The sequence below is a fragment of the Eschrichtius robustus genome, chromosome X (assembly GCF_028021215.1).
Source record: "Eschrichtius robustus isolate mEscRob2 chromosome X, mEscRob2.pri, whole genome shotgun sequence".
Taxonomy (NCBI): domain Eukaryota; kingdom Metazoa; phylum Chordata; class Mammalia; order Artiodactyla; family Eschrichtiidae; genus Eschrichtius; species Eschrichtius robustus.
In genome coordinates this window covers 35,060,412-35,083,463 of record NC_090845.1, presented here as the reverse complement: position 1 = coordinate 35,083,463, position 23,052 = coordinate 35,060,412, and the positions used below count along the sequence as shown (strand labels likewise).

Genomic DNA, 23,052 nt, shown 5'->3' with positions numbered 1-23,052 from the left:
AATCTACCCTCCTGAATCCTGGCAACACCTGACAACTAAGCAGCTACAAAGAGTTTTTCCTTCTAAATATGCAGGGTAATGAATGTTGGTCAGAATGCAAGAGACCCACCAGTGGCAAAGTACAGACATGAAAATCCTCTCCCCAAAGCATAAACAGCACAAAAAAACTTAGAAGTGGGTGGACGATGAGGATGGTGATGATAAATGATGACTAACACATAATGCACCTACTATATACCAGACACTGTTCAAAATGATTTACATATAACTCATTTAATTGCAAAACCCCAATGGGATTGACACTTTTATTATCTCTATTTTACATGTGAGGAAACTGAGGCACAGAGAAGTTAAATAACTTGGCCAAGTTCACCCAAGATAAGTAAGTGGATAAACTGGGATTTGAAGCCAGGTAATCTGAGCTTAAGAAATCAGTACAGCAAACTGCCTCTCCAAATCAGGAAAATAAGGATCCTCAGTCAATTTACAGTTATAAACACAAACAGCTGCTTACATTGTGCTTCCTCATATCTAGAGGAGTACAGTTAATAGGCAGGATCTGAGTCGAGGTCAGAGAGAGGAGAGGTCCTCCAAGCAAGCAGAGAAAGAAAAGTAAAAAGACCAACTTTGACTAAGAAGAGGTAAATGACAGTAGCATTTTCTGGAAACTGAACTCACAGGGCCATAATTTTCATTTTTAAAAAAAGTGTTAAAATGCAGTGATGAATTGTGGATGGTAATTACTATGTAGATAAACTTATTCACATTTTATTAGATGTTCAAAGCAATCTGCTAAGCTTTAAAAAGACTCACACTATTCCTGTAACCTTGAATACTGCATACAAAAATCTGTAATTTTTAACTTTTATCTTTGTAACACACAGGCGGCTCAGAAGAAACAAAATATTTTGAGAATTTTTTTCCCAGACATGGACAACCTTAGAGTTTACATGGGTACAGATTTCATCTGGTCAAACACAGCGGACTGAGTGAGAGACTGAGGTTTTGTAAGGGAACAGAAAAAAAGATATGGAAACGGAGATCATTTCCTTGGGGAATCTTCTTTTAACTGGGAAATAATTTCTTTCTATCCATAGCCCTGAAGACAACGTAAAGAGCTAACTCTTTTTCACATCCTGAAAGGAGAAACCAGAAGCCAGGCTGATTTGGGGACACTGGGTGTGGACACAGGTGGTCACAGTCTGGAATGAGGTTATGGTCCAGGTGGGGCCAGCAGCTCTCTAATGTTAGCTGCCCTGGGTGTGCGGCAGGCTGCACCATACTCTCTCTCCACTCTCTTTCTGGTAAGCTTCTCCAGTCGCTTGACCTCAACATCATCTATAGCTGATGCCTCCCATATGTATATTTCAAAACAAGACCTCCTCCTGAGCTCCAGATTCATTTTTCTGGCTACCTGCATGACAATTCCACTTGGATGTCTAAATATGCATCTCAGATTTTTTTTAGATGACATGCCTTCCCCACCCTTCCACCTCCAATGTATCCCCAGCAAAAGTCCCCAGATTAATAAACAGCACTACCATCAACCCAGGTGCTCAAGTCCAAATCTCTGAATCTAGATTTTCTCCTTTTCTTATTTCTCACTTCCAAATCCATGAACAAATCCTATCAGCTTATCCAAAATCCATGTGAATCTGTCTATATCTCATTTCCTTAGCCACCCCTGTTGTTCCAACTATCATGGTCTTTCACCTGGACCTCTGCAATACCTCTTACCTGGTCCTCTTGCTTCAACTCTTCCCCAAACCCAACATCCTTCACAACAGCCAGAATCATTTGCCTGCTTAAACCCCTTTACAGCCTTGCCGTTGCACTTGGAATATAATTCGGACTACTCTAATAATGCTTACAAGACCCTACATCTCCACCTTACCTTGTGCAACTCCACCTCAATTCATTATGGTTCAGTGACATACACCTCCTCCTTTCTGATACCCTAACAACACCTAAAATGCCTTCCCTTGGCTATTATATGCTGACTCTCACTTACCCTTTGGCCTTCAATATAACATCAACCCACAGAAGTATCCCTGATCACCTTATTCAAAATAATGTCTCCTCCAGCAATAGCTATTCTCTATCACAGTAAACTGAATATTTATCTATGGTTTTAATCCCAATTGAAATTAATCATATTTATTTACTTATTTATTTTTAGGTTTTAAGTTCCTTGAAGACAAGGGCCATTGTCTGACCATGCTATATCCTCATTGATGAGTATAGTGCGTGATACACAGTAGGCATGCAATAAATACTTGTTAAATGAATAATGAACAAAGAAATGAATGAAATTAGGGCAATTATATTCTCACTCTATATCATATACAATTAGAAATTAGCAAAAAGTGGTAATCCCAAACATCTGTTTTAAATTTTATAAACATCTTTCTAAATTTCTTGAGTTAAAGGGAAAATAAAATTTGATGTTCTAAGCTATTTAGAAATTAAAAGCAGTAAGAGAATTACATATTAAAATATGTTAGGATGGCCAAAATGGTATGTAGTGGCAATTAATATCTTGAAATCTAAGTTAGGAAGAATCTTGATAGATTGCTAAGTATAATAAATAAGATTATCTATTTTTACTTTTCATTTATTCAACAGATATTTACAAGGCATCTATTACAAGTGATTTATTATTGTGGTAGAAAACATGTAACACGATATCTACCCTCTTAATTAAAATTGAAGTGTGCAATACAGTATCTTTAACTGTAATCACAATATTGTATAGCAGGATATCTAGAACTTTTTTATTGTGCATAACTGAAACTCTATACACATTGAACAGCAAATTCCCAGTTTTCCCTGCCCCCCAGCCCCTGGAAATCTCCCTCCAACCTTCTTTTTATGAGCTTGACTACTTTGTATATCTTCTATTAGTGGAATAATGCAGTATGTGTTCTTCTGTGACTGGCTTATTTCACTTATCATAGTGTCCTCAAGGTTCATACATATTGTAGCATATGAGAGGATTTCTTTCTTTCCTATTTGTATTTTCTTCACTGCTTCTTCCTTATCCATTCATCCATCAAGGGACACTTGGATCATTTCCACCTCTTGGCTACTGTGAATAATGCTGCAGTGAACATGGCAGTGCAATTCTCTCTTTGAGATCCTAATTTCAGTTCTTTTGGATAAATACTCAGAAGTGATATTCCTGGATCATATGGTAGTCCTATTTTTAAGTTTTTGAGGAATGTCCACACAGTTTTCAATAGTGGCTGCACTATTTTACATTCCCCAAAACAGTGCACTAGGGTTCCAATTTCTCCACATTCTTACAAACACTTGTTATTTTCTGATTTTTGGATAATGGCCATCCTAACAGGTGTGAGGTGATATCTCATTGTGGTTTTGGTCTGCACTTCCCTGATGATTAGTGATATTAAACAACTTTTCATGTACCTGTTAGCCATTTGTATGTCTTCTTTGGAGAAGTGTCAATAAGTCCTTTCCACATTTTTTTAATTGGGTTATTTCTTTTTCTGCTATTGAGTTATATATGCTCCTCCTATATTTTAGATATTAACCCTTTATCTGATATATGGTTTGCAAATATTTTCTCCCATTCCGTAGGTTACCTTTCCATTTTGTCGATTGTTTCTTTTGCTGTGCAGAAGCTTTTTAGTTTGATGTAGTCCCACTTGTCTATTTTTGCCTTTGTTGCCTCTGTTTTTGGTATCCAAGAAACAATTGACAAGACCAATGTCATGAAGTCTTTCCCCTATATTTTCTTCTGCATATTTTATAGTTTCATGTCTTATGTTAAAGTCTTTAATCCATTTTGAGTTGATTTTTGCATTTCATGTAATGTAAGGTTCCAGATTCATTCTTATGCATGTAGATATCTGCCTTTCCCAACACCATTTGGTGAACAGACTATCCATTTCCCATTTTTGGCACCCTTGTTGAAGATTATTTGACCATATATGTGTGGGCTTATTTCTATTCAGTCCTAATGGTCTATGTGTCTGTCTTTATGCCAGTACCATACTCCTTTTATTACTGTAGCTTTGTAATATTTTTCAAAATCAGGAAGTGTGAGGCCTCCAGCTCTGTTCTTTTTACTCAAGATTGTTTTGGCTATTGGAGTCCCTTGTGGTTCCATGTGAATTTAAGAAAAATTAATACTAATCCTTCTCAAACTCTTCCAAGAAACTGAAGAGGAGGAAACACTTCTAAACTCATTTTATGTGGCCAGTATTACACTACCTCCAAAGTCAGAAAAATAAATTACAAGAAAAGGAAACTACAGGCCAATATCTCTGATGAATATAGATGCAAAAAACCTCAACAAAATACTAGGCAAACGAAATTCAACAGCACATTAAAGGGATCATGTATCATGACCAAGTGGGATTTATCCCTGGGATACAAGGATAGTCGAATGTATGAAAATCAATCAATGTGACACAAAACATTGCTGAAAGAAATTTAAAAAGAAACAAATAAATGAAAAGACATACCATTTCATGGATTAGAAGACTTAATAGTGTTAAAATATCCATACTACCCAAAGCAATCCACAGATTCAATGCAATCCCTATCAAAATCCCAAAGGCACTTTTTTTCACAGAAATCAACGTATCTGTCTTAACAAAAAAGAGAGCAAATCCAGATAATGTTAATGGGAATTCTACTAAACCTTCTAAAAACAAAAAACCTATGATACGAAAACTATTCCAGAGCATATAAAAATGGGGAAAATTTCCCAATTTGTTTTACAAGGGCAGAATAATCCTGACACCAAAGCAGGACAGGGATGTTACTCACACATATTTTTTAAAAATCTACATGTTAAAGTATGAACACAGATGAAAAATCATAAGTAGAAATATTAGCAAGAGTAATGTCAGCATCATGGTGAAATAAGAGATTTATTGTTTTCGTCCCCCCTCAGCCACAATTTGGCATCCATTCACGGACAACAGTGCCTTTGTGGGAGCTGTGGGATGATGCAACTCCATATGCTAAATGTCCCAGAAGGAGTCTCAACCACCCACACACTGGGTAAAGGGCATATTGACTTGGTCCCAGGTACGGCTCCTGGGGTAGCCTGTGAACCAGTTCCAGCTTCTCTTGGCCACAGTCCAGGAGCCCCTGGAAAACACTGTCTTAGACAATCACCCACAGATGTGAGAACCTTTGTGGAAGTCCAGGTTTCCAGAGGAAAAGTTCCAACACACCACTGGAAAAAATAATACAAATTTCAGACACATTGGAGAGGAATACTGAATTGTGAACTTCATGACTGGGGGTCAAGAAGAAGCTGAGAGAGTGGCAGATAGGCCTCTTAGAGGGTATTGAAGGGACATGGATCCTAATAATTGTGTCTTGGACTCCATCAAGAAGCCTGCCCACAAGCACTGGCAATGCCTTGCTCATGGATGACCCCAATTGACCCGTGGGTACCCTCAGTACTCAGCATGTCTCCTCTACACACACACCCCCCCACACTTTGGTCAGCTCCCTGTGTGTGCTCCCAGTGGTGGTGGCAGGGTGAGCTTTGGAAAATGGCTAGTGAGCACGTGCAGAAAATCACCCAAATCTGCAGGCTAGGGAAACACCACAAACTTGAGATTTAGTGCCACTTCTTGGAAAACAAAAGTGAGACTGTCAACAACTGGACTGGTGCAGTGCAGGAACAAGAGAAGGCATAAGAGAAAGCTTAAGACTTCTGCCACAAGAGGGAGGAAGAAGTGTGGAGCAGCTATATCCATAGAAGGTCTGAGAAAGCCTCAGAATCACTACCAGGGCTCACAGCAGGTATATCTCTCCTGAAGGCAATTAGTAAAGACTGTAGGAGGTGACTACTGCTTCAAATGAAAAGACAGCAATACAAAACTTCAAGGAACATGAAAAACATCAAGGAAACATGACATGACCAAAGGATCACAATAATCATCAGTAACCAACCCCAAAGACGCAAGGGAAAAAACCTGTGTTAGATACAAAAAAAGATTATAATACAGGAATCAAAGCATACCACTACAAAAAGTCATCAAATCACAAAGAAAGATGGCAAGAGAGAAGAAAAAGGAACAAAGGATGTACAAAACAGTCAGAAAACAATGAACAAAATGGCAATAGTAAGTCCTTACCTATCAATAATTATTTTAAACATAAAAGGATTAAATTCTCCAATCAACAGACATAGGATGGCTGAATGGATAAAAAAACAAGATCCAATTATAAGTTGCCTACAAGAGAATTACTTTAGCTTTAAGGACATACACATAGAGAGAGTGTAGGGGTGGAAAAAGGTATTTCTAGCAATTATAACCAAAAGAAAGCAGAGGTAGCTATGCATCTATCACACAAAATAGACTTAAAGCTAAATATGGCAAAAGACACAAAGTCATTATGATAAAGGAGTCAATTCATCAAGAAGATATAACAAGTGTAAATATTTAGGCACCCAACACAGAATGCCTAAGTAATATAAAGCAAATACTAAGAGAAGTAAAAGGAGAAAAAAATAGCAATACAATAATAGTTGGGGCCTTTAATACTCCACTCTCAACACAGATCATCCAGACAGAAAATCAATGAGGAAAGGTTGGACTTTACTGTACTTTAGGTCAAAGGGGTCAAATAGATATATACAGATATCCCATCCAACAGCAGGAGAATACACACATTCTTCTCAAGCACACGAGAAACATTCTCCCGGACAGATCACATGATAAGTCTCAGAAAAAGTCTTAGCAAATTTAAGAAGACTGAAATCATACCAAGTAGCTTTCCTGAGCACAATGGTATGAAACTAGAAGTCAGTAATGGAAGGAAAGCTGGAAAAATCACCAATATGTGGAAATTAAAAAAAACATACTCCTGAACAACCAAAGGGTCACAGACAATTCAAAAGGGAAATAGAATATTATCTTGAGGCAAACAAAAATGGAAACACAGCATATGAAAACAAATGGGATGCACAAACAACAGTTCTAAGAGGGAAATGCATAGTAACAAATGCATACATCAAGAAAAAAAATTAATGAAATTGACAACCTTTGGCTAGACTAAGAAAAAAAAAGACACAAAATCAGAAATGAAAGAGGAGACATTACAACTGATACCACAGAAATACAAAGGATCATAAGAGATACTATAAACAACTATACACCAACATATTGGAACCTAGAAGAAATGGATAAATTCTGAGAAACATGCAACTACCAAGACTTTATCAGGAAAAAACAGAAAATCTGAACAGAACAATAATGAGTAGGGTAATTGAATCACTAATGAAAAAGCTCTCCCAAAGAAAAGCCAGGACCAGACGGTTTCCCTGAATTCTACCAAACATTTAAAAAAGAATTAATACCAATCCTTCTCAAACACTTCCAAAAAATTAGAGAGGAGGGAACACTCCAAAAATCATCTTACAAGGCTAGCATTACCCTAATACCAAAGCCAGATAAGGACATTACAAGAAAAAAAACTACAGGTCAATATCCCTGTTCAGTATAGATGCAAATATCCTCAACATAACCTTTGCAAACTGAACTGAGCAGCACATTAAAAAGGTCATGTTCTATGATCAAGTGGGATTTATCACTGGGATGGAAGGATAGTTTAACATATGCAAATCAAAAACTGATCCACTACATTAATAGAATGGAAGATAAAAATCATATCACCTTGATGAAGAAAAATAATTTAATAAAATACAACATTCTTTCATCATAAAAATTCTTAAATTGGGTATAGAGAGAAGACACCTCAACATAATACAAGCCATATAGAGCAAGTCCACAGCTAACATCATCCACAATGATGAAAAGTTGAAAGCTTTTCCTCTAAGATCAGGAACAAGACAAGAATCCCACTCTCACCACTCCTATTCAACATAGTACTGGAAGTCCCAGCCATAGCAATCAGGCAAGAAAGAGAAATAAAAGGCATCCATATTGGAAAGGAAGAAGTCAGAATGTCTTTGCAGATGATATGATTTTATATACAGTAAGTCCTAAAGACTCCACCAAAAACCTGTTATAACTAATTGAGGAATTCAGGAAAATTGCAGGATACAAAATTAACGTAGAGTAAACAGTTGTATTTTCTATATACTAACAAGACATCTGAAAAATAAAGAAAACAATCTTATTCACAATAAAATCAAAAGCAATAAAATACTTAAGAATAAACTGAACCAAGAAGGTGAAAGATATGTACACTGAAAATTTTAAGACTTTGATAAAAAAATGGAAGACCCAATAAAATGAAAGATATACTGTGTTCACTGAGGAAAAGAATTGATATGGTTAAAAGGTCCATACTAGCCAAAGCCACCTATAGATGGAGTGCAATTCCTATCAAAATTTCAATGGGATTTTTTACAGAAATAGAAAAACAATCCTAAAATTCCTAAGGAGGCACAAAACACCCCAAATAACCAAAGGAATCTTGAGAAATAAGAACAAAGCTGGAGGCATCATACTTCCTGATTTTGAACTATAATACAAAGCTTTAGTAATCAAAACAGTATGGTACTGGCATAAAAATCACACATAGTCTGATGGAACATAATCAAGAGCTCTGATATAAACCCATACATATAGGGCCAACTAATATTTGACAAGGGAGCCAAGAATATTCAATGAGGAAAGGATAATCTCTTTGTTAAATGGTGTTGGGAAAACTAGATAACCACATTCAGAAGAATGAAACTGGACTCCTATCTTACACCCCTCAAAAAATTAACTCAAGGGGCTTCCCTGGTGGCGCAGTGGTTGAGAATCTGCCTGCCAATGCAGGGGACACGGGTTCGAGCCCTGGTCTGGGAAGATCCCACATGCCGCAGAGCGGCTGGGCCCGTGAGCCACAACTGCTGAGCCTGCGCGTCTGGAGCCTGTGCTCCGCAACAAGAGAGGCCGCGATAATGAGAGGCCCGCGCACCGCGATGAAGAGTGGCCCCCACTTGCCGCAACTGGAGAAAGCCCTCGCACAGAAATGAAGACCCAACACAGCCATAAATAAATAAATAAATAAATAAAATAAACCCAAAGTTAAAAAAAAAAAAAAGTAAGCTGAAATATTTAGTTAAAAAAAAAATTAACTCAAAAAGGATTAAAGACTTAAACATAAGGTCTGAAGTCATACAACTCCTAGAAGATAACATAGGAGAAAACTTCTTTGACTTTGGTCCTGGCAACAATTTTGTGGATATGACACTAAACGTACAAGCAGCAAAAGCAAAAATAAGTAAGTAGGACTACATCAAACTAAAAAAAGGTCTGTATGGCAAAAGAAACGATCAATAAAGCAAACAGGTAAATCATATATCTGATAAAAATATCCTAAATATATAAAGAACTCACACAATTCACTAGCAAAAAAGCCAAATAACCTAATTAAAAAGTGGTCAAGGCATCTGAATAGACATTTTTCCAAAAAAGACATACAAATGGCCAACAGGCACATACAAAGGTGTTCAACATCACTAATTATCTGGGAAATGCGAATCAAAACCACAACGAGATATCACCTCACACCTATTAGAATGGCTATCATTAAAAACAAAAGAGATAACAAGTGTTGGCGAGGATGTAGAGAAAACAGATCCCTTGTGTACTGTTGTTGGGAATGTAGATTGATACAGCCAGTATGAAAATCAGGGTGGGTGCTCCTCAAAAAATTAAAAGTAGAACTACCATATGATCTTGCAATCCCTTCTCTGGGTATTTATCTAAAAGAAATGAAAACAGGATCTTAAAGAGATATCTGCATCTCCATGTTCAATGCAACATTATTCACAAGAACCCACATATGAAAATAACCTAAGTGTCCATCAGTGGATGAATGGATAAAGATGATGTGATATATATATATATATATATATATATATACACACACACATACACAATGGAGTATTATTCAGCCATGGGAAAGAAGGAAATCCTGGTGTTTTTAACAACTAGAATGAACCTTGAGGGTATTATGCTAAGTAAAATAAGTTAGACAAATATTGTATTCTATCACTTATATGTGGAATTTAAAAAAGCAAAACTCAAGAGAGTAAAATGGTGGTTACCAGAGGCTTGGGGTCGGGGAAAGGGGGTGACGTTAATCAAAGGGTACAAACTTTGGGGATCTAATGTACAGCATGGTCATTATAGTTAACAATATTGTATTATATACTTGGATGTCGCTAAGATTGTAAATCTTAAATATGCTGACTACCAAAAAGAAATGGTAATTATGTGAAGTGATGGAGGTTTCAGCTTAGGCTTTGGTGGCAATCATTTCACAATATATGTGTATCAAATCAACACATTGTACATCTTAATATTATACAATGTTATAGCTCAAAAAAATTATACTAAAACAAACCAAGCGACCAAATATCATTCCAGGAATAATAATTCCACATAGGGAGATCTATTAATCTAATTTAGAGTGTTGGTATAATTAAAGGAGAAAAATATATGATAATAGTATTTGGATGTAGTTAGCATTTTAAAAATATTTCTTGCTTATTGTGTCCCCTTCTACACAACCCTCTATTTTCTCCTTCTGAAATTTCTATTGGTGGCTATTAGTTATTGTACAAGGTTCTTCTATGACTCTTAATTATTTCTCTGACGGAGATTCAATCTACTATATATTCATTATCAAAAATTTGATGTTCAGCAACTGTGTTAAATTTTCAACCCTTGTACTGAGTAGGATTTTCTTTTTGTACTAAATTATTAGTAGAAATTGTACAAAGAAAAGAAAACAAAGGCAGAGGTTTTATAACAGCAGCATGCATGCCTGGCACTGCTAACTATATGAAGTCATACCTGTGTCTATGGAGAAGCCAGCCTAAGGCACAGTTCCCATAATCACTGACAAGGGCAAGCCTGCCACATAGGTACTCCACTATGCCAGTTTTCAAGGCCCCAGATTGTTACTGAGAAGTAATAAACATTAACACTTGCATAATTTAATAAGCTAAAATACTTCGGATAAAGTTGAAGACTCCATTTATTTAATCCCTGCCCAATCCCATTTTTCACTTCTTCCTGGGAGGCAACCGCTATGATGCATTACAGAACATGTTTTTATCCACATTTTTACCATACACATGCACCCACAGACACCAGAGCTCCAAACCACCCTTCTCACCTCACCCCACATAACCACACTGTTTATAAGGGGAAAGTAGAGGTTTTCTAAGGACAACTGCATGTCCTGCATAGGGGACCAGAGGAAGTCACCCTCACATCTATGGGGAAGACAGGCTAAGGCTCAGTTTCCCTTAACACTGTAGCGCAGGGTGGGCTTTTCAAAGAGGGACTCTGCCGTGTTGGCTTCCAGGGCCCCCATCTTGCTAACCCAGAATTAACCATTAACATTTCAAATAAAGTGAAGACCCCCTTTATTTCAACCCCTGCCCAATCCCATTCCCTTCACTCTTTCCCCTGATCAACCCCAATCATGATTTTCAGGCCATGTTTTTATACTTTAACTATTTAGAGACATCCACATTCACCAGGGCCCCAGGCCACCCCCACATTGTTTATTAGGGGAAGACAGATTTTGTGTTTTCCAGGGTCCCATGGAACACCTTCTCCCTCCCTCTGTGGAGATCCTGAGCTACATGTGGACCGGGCATGGGTAGCTGGAGAGACTCCTGGATACTTGTTTTAAAACTTAAAAGGTAAGAGAGTTGCACACACGAATCAACCGGGCAATTGTTCTTATTTGATCCCTTCCACCCTTGATCCTTTTTCCTTTCAGTGGACTCTGTAGTAGGGATAAAGAGAAAAATGTAATTTACTACCCTAGAAGGGCTATTTACTCTACTGTAAATACAGTGGAGGCTGGTAAAAGTGTGTTGATAATAAGACATATTAGCTTAGGTTCTCTTGGTAACAAATAACAAAAACTAAATCAAAGTTGCATATATGAAACCCAAGGGCAGAAATACAGCCAGGCTCAGGAAAGGTCTAGGAAGCAGCTATATCATTTCCAGTAATGTGATCGCCGAACTGCTTTTCAACAAAGGGCGTCTTCCTAAGCAAACATTCAGAATCTAGTCTAGAGTTTCAAAATGAACTCTGCTGCTGGTTGGAATTAAAATATATATATATACACACACACACACATACGCATGCATATATACATATGATACAAAGGAAAGAAAACATATATAAGTGGATGTTTTGTTATTACAACATGCATGCCAGGCATTGGTGACCATGGGAAGTCACCCCCGTGTTTCTGAGCAAGACAGCCTAACACTCATTTTTCCATTATCACTGTTGCCCAGAGTGAACTTGTCAAAGAGATACTCCACCATTCAGACTTCCAAACCCCTCCACCCCCCATCTTGCTACTCATACTTAACCATTAGTATTTGCATAATTAATGAACATAAACATTTTAGGTGAAACTGAAGACTCCCTTTATTTTAAACCCTGCCCAATCCCATTCCCTTCACTTCTTCCCCAGAGGCAACTGCAATCATGATTTTCAGGCTATGGTTCTATACTTTTACTATGCACATGCACCCACATTCACCAGGGACCCCTACCTCACCCCACCCCACCCCAGTCTACCCCCATATACCCACATTATTTATAAGGGGAAGATTGATTTTGTGTCTTCCAGGGCCCCATGGAACGCCTTCTCCCTCCCACTGTGGAGATCCTGAGCTGCATATGGTTGGGGTATGGCTGTGTTCAGAGACTCCTGGATACCTGTTTTAAAACTTAAAAAATGAGAGATTTGCCCACATGAATCAACCAGAGACCTTTATTTATTTATGAACCAATAACTTTACTGGAAGAAACGGAAAAACTGGAAGAAAAAAACTTAAGTGATAAAATAAAGTCCAGGAAAAGAGAGTCCTGCACTTGTTGCAAAAAAAAACAAACAAAAAAACTTAAGTGAACTTCTTCTGCAAGGGCACTATTGCCGTCTGCATGGCAGGCACGGTGACCAGGGCTCTGGTCACCCCGTGGCTCTGGGGAAGTCCAGGCTCAGTTCTTCTTGTCGCTGTCGCCCAGGGTGAGCTTGTCAAAGAGGTACCCTACCAGGTCGACGTCCGGGGCCCCCATCATGCTCAGGGTGGTGACATGACCCTCCAGCTCTCTGATGAACGCCACCTGCTGGCCGAGGTAGTGAGTTGCCAGGAAGAGACGGAGGTGGGGGTCGCTCTTGTCGGTGGCCAGCTGGTGCAGGTCGAGCAGGCTCCGGTTCACGCGCTTCTCCAGGCACAAGGTGTACCACATGGCCTTGAGGCCGCTCTTCCACTCGTCACTGACTGGCTTCCTGATGTCTTGGAAGTGGAGGCGGCCCCCGCGCTGGTTCTGCAGGCGCATCAGGCCCTGGGCCCGCTTGCTGTGCTCGTGGGAGCGGCGCAGGAAGAACCCGGTGAAGTGCTTCACGGCGAAGTCGTCGCGGTTGAGGTAAAAGGCCACGGCCAGGCACACGGAGGAGGCGTGGAGCTCCAGGGTGAAATGGCTGTTGACGGCGGCCTCGCAGTGGGTTTGGTAGTTCTGGCGCACCTTCGGGGTCGGCGCGGGCAGCATGGTGGGTGGCGCGGGCAGCATGGTGGGTGGCGCAGGCAGCATGGCGGGTAGCCTGGTGGGCGGCGTGGGCAGCCTGGCGGGCAGCATGGCGGGCGGCGCGGGCAGCATGGCGGGCAGCATGGCGGGCGGCGCCGGCAGCATGGCGGGCGGCGCGGGCGGCCTGGCGGGCGGCGCGGGCGGCCTGGCGGGCGGCACGGGCAGCATGGCGGGCCTGAAGGCCAAGGTGAAGGCGAAGCCACGGGGCCTGCGGTAGCTGCCTCGGAGGGCTCTCATGTGGTCGAAGAGGGCGGCCGCTCTGGGATGGACCGAAAGGCAGGTCCATTACCCGGGTTTGGGAGTGGGGAGAGGAGGTTCCGCTTCCGTTACAGGGGGGATGGGAGGGGGGATGTACACGGGGGGCGGGGCACGGATGCTGTGTCCCAGGTTCCATCCAGGCCTGGGTGAGGCAGGCCGCCTGCGCTGAGCACCTGGCATCTATTAATCTTTAAATTTTGCAATAATATTTCTATCTTCCAAGGACTTTCTCTTGTTCTCTAATTGCTCCTTCTTATAGCACCCTGTTCTCATTTTACAAACCCACTCTCTTCCTTAAAATTCTGAGAATATGAATTTGGATTTACTCTGTTTCCTGTATGATATTTGCTTTTTCTTCAGAAATAGTTGTGTTTGTTCATCATGATCTTCTCTTTTACTTTCCTCAATTTCTGGCAAGCCTTTCTGTTCATTTAAACTTAGGAAGAAAGGACTCATTTGATTAGCCTCGGTTATTAGCATGGATCAGCTCTAGAGTTGTGACATCCATTGCACTTCTAGTCTCCTCCTTGGAATGGGAGGGCAGAGCGTGTCAATTATTCAGTGGCCTCCTTTGCGGGAACATGGCATGGAGCTTTCAGGTAGGCTAGAGACCCTCACTGTTGCCAAAAGAAAGATGTAATTTCTCACATCAGAAGACAAATGTTTTTCCCTTCGAGGTAGCTGTGTCCTGATGTTTCCCTTCTGTGCAGGTCTACAGGTATCTTAAGCTCATTCACTGTCTTTGGAGTGCAGTTTTGGGAGATTAAAGGTTGTCAAATGGCACAGGTGCTTATGCCCAATGGAAGCAGGGGTGGGGGAGGCTCAGGGCAGAATGAAACATGTACTGTTCACAGATCAGCTCTTTCATCTCACTGCTGACCTAGGACTCTGTACAGTGCTTCAGTTTTGGTGAGTGTTCTGAAGTGTGTCTGAATGGCCTCAGTTTTCTACTGCAGATGTTTCAAATTCTCTGAATTAACTAATTTGACTGCATCTGCCGTTTCCTATCTTCCAAGAATTCCTCATATTTCTGGTGTGCTGATACCCTTTAGTGTGTGTGTGTGTGTGTGTGTGTGTGTGTGTGCGCGCGCGCACGCACGTAGATGTTTTTGGTGTGTTTAACCACTACCATGATTCAATTATCATTTTTTAAAAATTTCTAAAACTGTAAATAATTTTCTGAATAGGTAATACAGTCACATGGTTCAAAGCCACACTGGTGTCCTTTCTGCAGGCAACCAGTACGGTATTACTTCTTATAAATCAGGAGGAGAAAAGGAAAAGAGGAAGAAATAATACTCATGAAACAGAAGAGAAGAAACTTTTAAATATATTCTTTAGAAGCACATTCTTCTCAAGTACACATAGAATATTTACCAAGATAAATCATATTCTGGGCCATAACCAAGTCTCAATAAATTTCAAAGGATTCAAATCACACAAGATTAGAAAAGAAAAAACATGTAAAATCAAAAATCTAACCATCTCCCTTAAGGAACAAGAAAAAGAAGAGCAATAAATACCCAAATCAAGCAGAAGTCAGGAACAATCAAGAAAGGAAAATTCAGTGAAATAGAAAATAAACAAAAAATAGAGAAAATAAATAAAACCAAACACAGACTCTTTAGGATTAAAGAAAAGATAAATTTCTAGACTGACTGATCAGGAAAAAAGAGAGAAGGCAAATTACCAATATCAAGAATGAGGGAGAAGACATTACTACAGATTATGAAAAGGGAACAATATTGCTGTGATTAGTCATGGCAATGACCAGACTAGACCAGAACCATGATTAGACTAATTATGATTCACCTCTAGCACCTGGGTATGTTATTACTCCCCCAAATTGGGGTTCTCTTAGCAAGGAAGAAGGGGGTAAAATGGTTCTTAGATCAACTATCTGCCACACAGATTGCAACTTAGAATACATTAATTCAGGCAATTACTTTCTTTTCTCACCAAGAATGTTGGTGGTAGGACAATTCAGACCAAACTGCAATGAGCACAGGAGTTCTAGTATAATGGAAATGAGTAATACAAGAGGTGGTAGAGTGGAGAAGGCAAATAGAATGGCATACACTGGAACAAAGTATCTCTTTATAGTAAGTTGAAGAGATATTACAATTCCTAGTAAATAATTATTTATCTCTGTTTCGTCTAAAGTTTACCCTGGGTTTTTTTTTCTTTTTTTTTTTTGAAGTATAGTTGATTTACAGTGTTGTGTTAGTTTCTGGATTTTAATACTTTAAAATACAAAACAGCAAAATGGAACAGTTTTAATGAAAAACTAATATAAATTCTAGATTTGCGGGGAATTATTGTTCTTACTACTTTATCTCATTTTAGTTATTAGTATGTACCTGGATCTTTATAATGTAATCTGTCTTTCAAAGTAATAAAAATGAATCTCTACAGAACTGAAAAGTTTCACTAACTTTAAATAGAATTCTTTATCATCTCTTCTACCTCTTCAGACATTACTCTAGAATTATAATGAAACCTCATCAGTTTATTTAGCTTAAAGACAGCTCCCTTGAAAATGATCTCACCATTAAAACCAAACAAGTTCAAAACTGTCTAAGAGTTCAGGTTGCCACTTCTCAGATAGTAACAGGAAATTTCAGCCAACCTCTGTATTCTTTCCCAATTGGCCCTATTATATTGCACGTTCTGTTAGGTTTTCTTTTCCTTTTCTTCCTGCCTTGTGCTCCGACTGTGTCAGCTACATGGTATGATGCTCAGGAGTACTTGATTAGGAATCAAAAGCCACGAGTTCCAACTCCAGTCAGAAATCAGGTGCATCATTGGTCTTTTTGGCACTCCCAATATTGGTCTACAGATGCAAAGAATGTCACCCGCTTTGCCTGTTCTAACGCATTTTAAAACAGTAAAAATAAAAATACAGCTAAGAGTATGAACCAGCCACCAGTTTTTCCATTTCAATCATATCTGGGCTTGATTAAGCATATTGTGATGTGCCTTTACTAATGGCCTAATAAGAACTGGCATAAGAAGCCTAGAGGTAAATTGTTCCATTGTGAAACCCCAGCATAACCATCACCCATTAAATTAGGAGGGAATTGTGTTCAACGCAGAGGGAGGGGAGGGCAGGGAGACCTGGGTCCTACTTGGGGCTGCACCAATCAATATCTTGCTGTGGGGAAATGAGCAAACTGACAACTTCTCTGAGGCTGTTACTTCCTTGTGAAATGAAGAGCTTGACCTATTTGGTTTTCCTGGACCCTGTCAGTTATAACAATGATTGGAGCCTATTCCATGAGTCTTTCTTCAATAATAGAATGGAGAGAAAAATCAGGCTTCAGTCTATTCATGATGAGCAGTGATTGGTATCAAATATTAGCTTTGGGAATGGGGTAATATTTTAACATTCAAATAATAATGCTATGTTAAGTTATGTCATTAGTGCAACCCTCTGAAGCATACAATTCAAGAAAAGGTGGAGCCCTCTTTGCTCTGCAGGTGGCTGTGTGTGCACTAGGGGAACAGATGCCCTGTTTCAGCTTGATGGTACTTAAGACCTATGGCTGACAATATAGGGCTATTGCAAAGTTCTAATTTCCTTTGCCACTGATTTTATTGTACCTTGGAAGTGGCTAAACTGAATCTTTTTTTAATCAATAGTTTATTTATTTATTTATTTCTTACATCTTTATTGGAGTATAATTGCTTTACAATGGTGTGTTAGTTTCTGCTGTATAACAAAGTGAATCAGCTATACGTATACATATATCCCCATATCCCCTCCCTCTTGAGCCTCCCTCCCACCCTCCCTATCCCACTAAACTGAATCTTATTTCTACAGTTGCTGATATTCCAACCATGAGAACCATGGTCAGAAGTCTTGCCCTGGGGGAGCTGCACCCTAACACTAGAGGAACTGTGCCCTCACACTGGGGGAAGGAACCAGTTGCCACCCCCAATATTAAATCAGCAGCCACCCGCTGTAACAGAAATTGATTTACAGCAGTGGCCCCATCCAGATGGGGATCTCTGAGGAGTGGGCAGGGGTGGTGATTGGCTGCTGTATTTTATCAAATATACCATGAACTGAAAAGCACACTTTTTTTCTGTATTAAAAAAGAAAAAAACATGCTTTCAACCACATGTCATTGATTGTAAGCTGCACCTCAATCTCACAGAAGTTAAAATGTGAATAAATGATTAGAGAATTGATGAAATATGGTAAAACATATTGGGTTTTGTCATCCACTTGCCTTAGTATATTTATCAAAGTAGCTACTTTTTTAAACTATTCATAATTGTTTAAACTTTTTGGTAATTTATTTGTGGCCCTAATGGTCCACAGTATTATGTATAAAGATAGAAAACATTAATTTAAAACAAACTGGCATTTTCTGTTGGATATTGTATCATTTTACAACACTTCAGCCTCATCCCAGAATGGGTGGTTTCTGACTTTTTTCTTCTTTCTTTTACTTCTTTGGAGAGAGAGGTTTAATGTATTAGGCTAAGGAATATGATTCCTTGGGTAACAGGTAAACCCCTGTTCTCTGAACTCATAGCTAACCTCCTCCTAGCATGCCATGGGAGGCATGTGACACCATCTTTCAGATGAAATAATAGGTGCGTTAAACATTTACCAAGCAAAGTTGCTGATGTAGGGTTCTACTCAAATCCCAATTTGAATGTGAAAGTTTCATTCTCATCAATTCCACTGACTGAATGCCACTCACTATTGGATAATGTGAGCCGTTTCTAACAGTGACAGTACTGCCTAGCAAGCAATCAGGCACTCCAAAGCAGTGGCACGGTGGCTGACGGGGCCACTAGGATCACCACTGCACATGCTAGGTTGGTTTGTCACACTTTCATAAATTCAAAGTTACTGTTTAGACCCCAAGATCCTGAACTACTACGGGGAGCTCCAAGAAAGCCACATGGAGGGTACCTGCAAGAGGAGAACACTAACAACCATTCCCCAAGTGGACATCTGCTTAAGCAGTGGAATGGCCGATGTGCCCCACTCCTGCCCCCTGTGCCCATAGGAAGGGCAGGGTGGATATGAGGAAAAGCAAGGTGGGGAACAGGGGCAGCAATAGAGCAGGGTCCTTCCAAGGATTAAAATGAGGGTGTAAGTACTCCCCATAAGTTAGGTGGATACTGTGGAAAACTTGAGCTTGTTGCTGCTACTCGGCCCCAGAGGGCTGTTTGCCAGGCAGAGGGCCTCAACGAAGAAGTGAGGTGTGCATACCAGGATAGGAGCCAGGTGGGGAAGGGGGCAAAAGAGGCCAGTGCAGAGTCATGACTCCTATTCTTGGAACTGTGTTGTGGGGAGGCTTCTTCTAGGAGCCCTTGAAGAACACTGTGCATCTCCCACCCAACTTATAATTAGGCCTACCAAAGAATTAGTGACAGCCAAGAGGGGGTGACAGCAATACCAGTTAAGTTACAGACATCTGTCCCCTTTCCCCTTCCTTCTCCCAGGTCCTCAAAATACCAGAGGAGAGAGAAATGGGAAGGGGCAAGGGTTAAAGAGCAGATCATGACCCTCTCCTTACTCCACGATCTTCAGGTCAAGGTCTAGCAGAAGCTGAAGGAGCAGAGGAAAAGGTGAGCCTAAAGCGAATCCAACACTCAAGTTTCAAGTGGAAGAGAATGGATAGGGACTTTTATGCCCCAAAGTGCCTAGAAAGATATGAGATCTGCCTGTCTTCAAGGAACAAGAGTCTAGACTGTCAAACTAGAGTGGTCATGCAAGGCAGGGTCTTTTCAGACACCTGATTCATCACTTATGTGACCTTAAACTCTGGTGGGATATTCCCATGGAGCCCTTGAATTTCCACCAGCTCTATTAGGAGAACTCCTTCTGGCAAACTAATTCTAATGAGTACTGATGAGTTCTGAAATTCCACATGTGTCTTGAGGGTAATCATGGGTAAATAGCAGCATATTTGGAAGTTAAACAGGGCATCACTAACTGGACATTGCTGCCTAAGATACACAGAGTTATATTAAATCTATGGTGCAGATGATTCTACAAATGACAAAAAAAATGGACCCCTCAGCCCCACCAGTACCCAGTCTCTGAGGGGAGGTCTGAAAAAAGATTAACTGGCATTAAGACAGGAAACGTGCTGAGGTAACTTCAGGTCAAGGTTAACAGACTGCTGGCATGGGCAGGAGAGACCCACACTGGAGCAAGTCCACTGCTTTGTTAATATGCAGGCTGAAACCCTCCAAATTAAGTTACTACCATAACCTGAAAAGAATAACTGAGACTACATAGGATTTATAATCTACAAAAGGGCCCAACTGCCAGAGAATAAAGTTCACCACAAATTTAAAGACAACATCGACAATATAATCAATAAAAACTTACCTTAAATGATCATATAATGGACAACGTGCTGTCAGACCTTCCTGATCTTTCTGGTAGCTCAGAATACCAATTCCACAAAATAACAGACTTCGGTCCTGTTTAAGTTATTCTCAAGAGATCCCAAAAGAAACAGTGACAAAGCCCATGGGAGCCCCAGGAAACTACCCTTTGTAGCTGAAAGGGAACTTCATATTTGGCTCCTCCAAGAGGGTCTGGGATGGGTCCAGGGAAGGTGTGGAAAGATCTGGATGGAAATGCATGGAGTATGACTGGGAGACAGCCACAGTGATGCCCCCTGTTTGCCCCCTATATGTCTATGCCCAGACTCGACTCCCTACCTTCCTAAATTCCCTCAGCTCTCAAAGGGCAAAGCTCTGAATCAGTGGCTCAAGTGCCATCAGTGGATCATGAGAAGCTAAGTGAAATAGGAGTTCGCCTAACAATGTCAAAGAATCCAAGTTTCTGCCTGCAGGTGTGACAAGTAATCTCCAGGGAACTAGTGACCAACTGTTAAATACGTCAGACTCTGAGCACTTCTTGTTAATCACCATCTTCACCCACAAGTGTCTACATGCTGCGTACGTCCTGCCGTGGGCTCTGAATCCAGAGATCCCCTATGTAGCTTTTGTAGCATATCCTAGTATGAAGGGGCACTGCGTATCTCTTTCTTCAATTTCTCTTTTGATAATTTCCACACAAGACAAATTTAAGGCAACACTTTGGAATGAGAGGTATTATCCAAAAAGTAATAGCTGGACTTAGACTAAAATCCTTGGACTCAGTTTCTAAATTGCAGACATAGCTTGGGGGAGGAGTGGAGCATGGAGTGCACAGGGCATGGGATAGCCCCAGACAGGACAATCGTCCACACCCCCAGAAATACTACCCACTGCAAAGCTTTCTGAGTATTCCAACTAAGCAGTTTTAGTTAAATCATTTGCTTTACAATCTAACAAAATGTAATCTGCTGATCACCTACCTTAGAATCCCCAGGACTGCTCATTAAAGCAGATTCCCTGGCCCTATGGAGACCTGTGGACTCTGGACTGTGCATTCTTAAAATAAATTTTTTTAAAAATTTTGGAGTAACTTTAGATTTACAGCAAAATCGCAAAGATAGTACAGAGCATCCCTCTGTACCCCTCACCCAGTATCCCCTCATGTTAGCATCGTACATTAGGATGGCACATTTGTTATAATTAATTAACTAATATTGGTCCATTACTATTAACAATGGATTTGGATTTCACTGGTTTTCCCACTAATGACCTTTCTGTTCCAGAATCCAATCCACATTGCACTTGGTCGTCATATATCTTTAGTCTCATCTGTTCTGTGACAGTTTCTCAGTCTTTTCTTCTTTTTCATGACCTTGACAGTTTTGAGGGGTCAGGTATTTTGTAGAATATATCTCAATTTGGATGTCTTTGGTAATTTTCTCATAATTCCACTGGGGTTATTGGTTTGGGGGGAAAGTATCACAGAGGTGAAGTCCCTTCTCATAACATGCTATATATGACTTATCACTGATGATGCTAACTTTGATCACCCTGTCAAGGTAGTGGTTTGCCAGGTTTCTCCACTGGCAAAGTAAGTGGAGAAGTAAGGTATTTCCCCCCACTTTCCATACTCTAATCTTTGGAAGCAGATCGTTAAGACCAAGCAACCCTCAAGACAGGCAGAGAATTAAGCTCTGCCTCCTGGAGAGGGGGGTATTTACATACACAGTTTGGAATTCTTGTGTACTGTAGATTTGTCTCTTCTCACCTATTTATTCATTTATTTGTATCATTATGAACTCAAGCATTTATTATATGCTTTAGGTTATAATCCAACACTACATCACTTATTTTGTTATTCAAATTTTTCTGGCTTTGGCCACTGACAGCTCCTTCAGGTTGGCTCCTGTGCCCCTTGGACATGCTCTCATCTGCTCTTTGAGTACTTCCTTACTTTCTGTTACTACAGTACACTTCAGCTCATCTTGTATTCTCCCTGCTCCAGCCCTCGAATCAGCCATTTCCCCCAAAGAGTCCTGATTTCTTTTGCTGTGGTATAGTATGAGAGACCCAGATCTGGGCATTGAGGGGGACTGTGCAGTTTTGAGAAGCAACCAAGCCGATTCTTAATGCACTCTCAAGTTTGAGGACAGCCATTTTGGAAAGTCAAGCACAAATAAACTAGAAATAATTTGTCAAGAAAAGTTCTGAAGTAGTTGTTTTAAAGAATTACTACTATTTTCCTCATGTTAGTTCAAGATTAAAACTTCCAAAATGCAAAAGTACCCTGGGGGACCTGTAGAGAGGAAAAGAGAGAAAACAATGGTAGAGATCGAATAATGATTCTGAAATAAAGTGATTATAATTCAGCACCTAAAAACTAGAATAAAATATATTTATCAAAGGCTTTCTCTGTGCCAGGCACTAAGCTAAGTGCACAGCTCCAAACCTAATGCTGAGGGTGTAATTTCTCCTTTTTTAAAGGTACAGAAATTGAGGCCTAGAAAGGTGAAATGTTTGCACAAAGCAATACAGTCAGTAGGTGGCAGAGCTGAGACACCAAATCAGGTCCATGTGACCTTCCAAGCAGAGGATTTGCACACGGCATTCTGTTAACTACTGCTTATGTGAGTATGCAGGCTGTTTCTCCCAGATCTCAAGTGCCAGGAGGGAGGGTCAGCTTATTCGCTGTTGTATGTCCTGTGTCTGTTATACAGTAGGCACTCAGCAGATAACATCCGAATAAATCTGACCAAATTTCTACATTGGTGAAGAGGAGGACCATGAAGTATAACACACGTTCTTCTATTGTATCTTATAATTAGACTTATGTTCCAAATTAGGTAAGAAA

At 40.1% G+C, this 23,052-nt stretch overlaps 1 protein-coding gene and 1 pseudogene across 2 annotated transcripts in view; both read right to left on the bottom strand.

The window, feature by feature from the left end:
• Positions 1 to 23,052, bottom strand: part of PRRG1 (proline rich and Gla domain 1) — a 164,795-nt gene that overhangs the window by 34,345 nt on the left and 107,398 nt on the right. The gene's annotated exons all lie outside the window — the stretch shown is intronic.
• On the bottom strand, positions 12,996 to 13,820 carry LOC137757372 (ferritin heavy chain pseudogene; annotated as a pseudogene).